The following is a 5,977-nucleotide window of genomic DNA, read 5'->3' on the forward strand; positions in this document are numbered from 1 at the left end:
AAACTGACTGCTCATGTGGCACAAAGGATTTTTTCTGGTGTCTTATGTTTGCCAGTGGTGCCCCCTCTTGGTGAGATTGAGTTCCTGTCAGTGAATCCAAACTGTGGTCCTAAACTGGGTTGCCCAAAAGGACTGGAGAGGCGAGCTTCCAGCTGCAGTGGAGCTCCTGTGCGAAGGTGGAAGGTCGCTTGGTCATCAATTATTTTGATGAATTGAAAAACATTTTAATATAAAACCTTGTGTGGCCCCGGAGGATGAGGTGGGCAATTTAATTAGAATGGATCACTGTGATTGCAGTCTTGCAGCCGTGCCGTCCCCTCGACACTCAACAGAAGGACATTCAGAGGCCACAGCCCTGTCCCTTAAATGGACCAAAGGAGACAACATGGAGGGAGCGCTACATCAATCTCTTATCACTGTCAGATGTCCAATGAAACAATACTTCACATGGCAACAGATGCTCCTGTCAAGCGTTGTGAGCAGGAACAAGCTGTGAAGCGGGTCTAGCACCTTGTCAGGACAATATTCACACTCACAGGCAACAATATGTTCCAAATAATGATACTGGTCTGGGCTTTCATTGATCGGTTCCAATTCAAGGACATTTTTACTGAAAGGACATAAATTACATTTTTTGATATTTCATTGTTTCTAAAGAAACATATAACTTTGTTTTGAAAAATGCGACTACACCTTATTTTGCGGGGTGTTGTAGAAAAGCAATAACAATGACCTTATGCATGATGCCGAGCCCCAAGTTGCTGAGCAAGTGTTACACAATGCACTATATAATATGAATGTACATGTATGTTTGAATGATGACCTGTAATGTAAACACTTTACAGATCAGACGAGTGCAGTTCATTAACATGTGTTAAAACTCTAATAAAAAGAATCACAGCATTGTGAAGTTTGAATTTGTTTTATTCTATGCAAATTATGATTTATATGAACAAATTAATAAATATATATTCAATTTTATTATATTATACATATTTTGTATTCCTTATATTTTATGTAATTTAGTATGTTCTTATTGTTTTATATTTTTTACAGTTTGCATATATATGTATTTATGTATGTATGTATATATATCAGAGGAAAACTGACGGTTAAGTGACGACTGACTTCAACGTGCTGCTTTTCCTTTAATCTGAGTGTAGCACTTGTCTGGGCTAGTATTAGGAAAAAAAACACTAAATATCTACCTAGATTCTTAAGAGAGGTAGGCTTATGCTAAGGAACAAGTTGAACTAATGAACAGTTTATTGATTCAGATTCAGTCAAAGAACAATCACAATATAAAACAGTATAACATAAAAAATGAATATAATATATGATTCTTATGAAATATCTGTCCTTTCAGTGTGTGTGTGTATATATACAGTTCACAGGATAGTGGGTGCTTGCAGATTCAACGATTCCGTTCTGGTCCGGGTCTTTATGTCTCTCGATAAACGATCAGGTTCGATCTGGATCATTCAGTTGACCACACTGCATCCAAGATCTGGGTTAGCTCGCCATCTCAGCATTCGGATTCATCTGGTGTTCATAAAAAAACAATCTACACAGAGTGCAGAATAATCAGTGTCTGTTTTCTATTAATATTTCTAACATAAGATCTCATTTACTTATTTTCTATACATGTAACCATTACCTGGTTCTATTTTCAATGTGTTTCATTAAATAATAATATACAAATCAAAACAATAAAGTGATTTCACATCATTAAGCAAAGGGTTTATCTGCTTTACACATCTTTTTCAGTAATATGTTATATGATAACATCATTACTATATCATTTAACTTATACTTAACTTAAACATGAAAATAATATACAGTGTAACTTGAATTTCATTTAATATATACATTGATTATTCACTACTAACATAGGCTGCGTGGCTGAACTGTAAACACTTAGTGCTACACATCCTATCACATTCTAAATCACAATGCTGCATAGCCGTGCCAGTCAGTCAAGGGTTAACATTTACTCTTTCATTTCTATAACATTAAAACATGGTGTCAACTATTTTAACAGGCTGCTAAAGTTCATTGGAAACATTAATAATCACTATATTATTACTCCGATTGGTTTTAAACAGTTAATCTTTCAAATAGCAACTTAACAGCCATATTATTTCTTTCTTCAGTTTGCTAGCATGATGCTATTAGCATTAGCCAACTGTGCTGACTCACCGGAGTTTCCAGTATTAGATTACTGTATGTAATCACTTTGTATATCAATCTCAAGTTGTACGTCTTATCCGGAAGCTTCTCTCTCTACTGGTATAATGAGAACATCTCAGGAGAAAAAAAAGGGTTTCTTATTGGTGGGGAGTACATTGAACAAAACGCATAGTGCGCCCCCTTTTGGTGGGGAGTTTTACTACACCTGAGGTTTGCAGCCTTAATTTCATGAGGGTTACATGAGCAATCTCATATCGAAGGATACAACGGCCCTTTGAAGTCTGTCGTTTCTTAAGCGTCAGTTTTCACTCAGTTTCACGCAGTTCTCTTCTGACTACGTGGCTGGTTGCACCTGAACTCCTTTCTTTGGATTTGCCTTGAAGACAACTACGATTTATTTGAATCAACCTGATCCCATAAGAAAAGCGTGGAATTAACTTCCAAGCCAGCTTCTCGAAGCTGTGAGGAAGGAGCAGGTCCGGATGGAGGAGCCCATCAGCTGTGTCACTGAAAACGTTCAAGCTTTCATGACAGATCTGAGTCACGAGGAGTTGGACGGTGAGGAGAGCCTGCAGGAAATGGTTGAGATCGTTTTCAAGAGGGCCGTGCAGAAATCACACTCTGTTGCAGTCTTCGCCGAGCTGTGTCAACACCTCAACAGTAAGTGATGCCTCATGACCGGAAGCTACTTTATCCTGTTTCTTACTTAGTTGAGAAGTTTATCTTTTTTGTGAACTAGAAGGGTAGCGATACAAAAAGTATATTTTTTCAAATGGTAAGAAAGGAAAAATTTAAATAACGATTTGAGATGATCAAAAACAAGGTAAACTTAGGAGTACCTGAAATACCGAATGAATCGTCGCTTTGTTTAATCAAATAATAAGTTAATTTAGAGTTGCCTGCATTTGGTGTTTGCTGTATAAAATGATTATTTGTACATAAATAATCACAATGTTTTCCTAAGTATGTGATTTGCATTTGTGTTAATATTTCTCTATGGTTTTCTCCTCTTCAGCTGGAAGTTTAATCCTTGACCGACTTGTCAGCAAGCGTCTCCTTCAGGTCTCTGCTGGTCAAACACTGCCAGGCAGAGTTCAGGAAGAACTGTGACAGTGAGGGCATTTATCAAAAGAGTGGGTCCTGCCTGGAGCCAGTCAAGGACGTAAGGGTAATCGACCGGCTGAGGGAAGAGCAAAAGAACGCCAAACGTTCTGATCAGTTCCTCAATACGCTCAGGTTTATTGGGGAGCTGTTCCTCTCCAAGGTACTGTCTGAGAAAGCCATGCACTGCTTCATTAGGAGGCTGTTACAAAAAGAAGACGGGCCGCCTCTTGAGGGCCTCTGTCAGCTCTTCCAGCTGAGCCAGCAGGACCTAGAGGTGGTGACGTCAAAGGAGGTGATGGACTATTACAACCAGCATGACTTTCGCATCGCAGACAATAGTACAATACTGAACTGTTTTAGATCGAATCTAAATGAGAGTAAAAATAATAATAACGAGAGACTTTTTTGTGTATCTGGTCATGATACACAACTGTCCTCCTTTTTGTGAGGATCGGTGAATGTGAAATGAGGGGCTTTTCCGTAGGTGGCGCTGTTGAGCTATTGTGCCGCGCCCATTTCCAAATTCTCCAGAATACGTAAATGTTCACACATTTATAATTTACTGCAAACTTTAGAAACTTTTTGAGCATGTTAAAGCCCTCAAAAAGCCAATTTGTTTAAGCGGAGAAAAAATAAAAATAATAACGAGGATCTCGGAGGGCACCATTGAGACATTTTGCAACGCCCATTGAAAATTCCTCCAGAATACGTACATTTTCACCACTTTCTAACTCTCTGCAAATTTTGTTAAGAATTTGAGCATGTTAAAGCCCTCAAAAAGCCAATTCATTGCCTGAATAATAATAACAATAATAATAATCATTACAATTTCAATAGGGCCTCCCACTGTCAGTGCTCGGGCCCTAATTAGTACTCAGACAAGTTGAGACATAAACCTTTTTCAGATATGACCATCAAGACAGACACTTTTGTCAGCTCTTATCACCACAAAATCTCTTGACATGTTCGTCAGTGTCTTCTTCATGTGTGGCTCCACTTTTTCACACTGTTTACTGTGATGACCTTTTCAGATTAGTGTTTGCGTGCTAAACGAGCACTCAACACGATGCACCGCTGAGACTAATGTTGTTGACTTTGTAGGTAGATACTAGTGCATTCATCTCTTTGCATTATTTCATCCTGAGGTGTAAAGAGACGTCTTTAGCAAATATCATGAGGTAAAGCTGTCAAGACATTTCAGCCAAAACCTCAAATTTAGAATCATTAACATGTGTTGCGGGTGGAAATCAAAGGCAGGAGTCGTCGTTCTCAAGTTAAAATTAAGCAGGTTTATTCAGAGGTCACAGGTCAGGAAACTGCGGTGTCCAGCAAATGATCATGCATGGACCACTGATCCTTGACAGGAAGCTGCACAGGAAAAATGGCGCTTATACAAAGTGCGCCCATTGTTTATATATCGATATACCGGGCGTGACAGAGGTTCTTGGATTGGTCGAGACTAGACGGAAGCTGCTGTATCTTACGCGGGGCAGTGCCTCATCCTCTTGGAATGTCGCGTGATGAGGATACTGTACGTGCACGCCATTGGGAAAATTCAACCGACTAGGTGTCCTACTACTGTGGCCTTGGCAAACAGGGCGTTTGCTACAGCGGACGGACACAGCCTCACCTCCCCTTGCTGTTGGTCCTCTGCCTTATGTGTGTGTGTGTGTGAAGTGAAACTAAAAAAAAAAGGGCGCGATTGTGTGTTACAAAGTGATGACTGTGCTTCAGAGTTTGATGGTATGTTTATCTGACCACACGTTAAAGTGTGTGTATGTCAATACATGAGAACGTTGTTGTAGATGTTTTCTGAGTTGCCATTGCATCTTGAATCAACCAACAGAATAGCTATGATTTGAAATAAATAAAACCACAATACAAAGAAATGTCCACTCAGTTTTTCTACAGGTGCTCAGTGCAAAAGATTCAAAATAAAAAATCCTAAGGCAAGATAACTTTCATGTTATTATTAAGGATCATCCCAGTATTGACAAGAGCTTCTCAATTCCACAGAAAACATTATATTGTAGAGTAACAAATACTACAGTGTAAGTTTTGATGGGCGGATCAGTATTCCGTGCAGCATCCTGTCCATTAATTGGTCTCTGGTTGATTCACAGAGCCATGTCTCAGGGAGTTGCTGTCATGATTAGACTTGAGGACCAATATAGAAACAAGCTCGCAGTTAGCACTGTCCTAGAATATATAAGAAATGATGCTTTAGAAAATAAACCTAAAAGGCAAAGTCACTCTCATAGGCCTTTTTGCTGAGACTTTTGATGTTGAATTTTTTGAACATATAATATTCCAATTATTTTTTCACATTTTTGCATCCATATATTTTAGTGATATTTAAAAGAAAGTGTGATGTTTAAAAAGAAAATACTGAAATTTTGTCTCTTTTGTCATCTATTTTATTTAGTCTTTTTTCTGTGAAATGTGAAATGCCCTTGAGATACAACCGTGTGATACAACAATTTCCCAAATTTGGATCGATAAAGGACACCTACCTACCTACCTACCTACCTACCAACCAACCAACCACTTCTTGAGGGAAGACAACTTTTGGAAGGCTGTATGAGAAATGTAAGAACAACTAATGGGAACGACTTTATAGGAGCTGCTTCATTCACCAAATGGAATCCAGTTAATCTGAAAAAAGAAATAAAGACAGGGTATC

Source organism: Platichthys flesus, chromosome 5 (assembly GCF_949316205.1).
Source record: "Platichthys flesus chromosome 5, fPlaFle2.1, whole genome shotgun sequence".
Lineage (NCBI taxonomy): Eukaryota > Metazoa > Chordata > Actinopteri > Pleuronectiformes > Pleuronectidae > Platichthys > Platichthys flesus.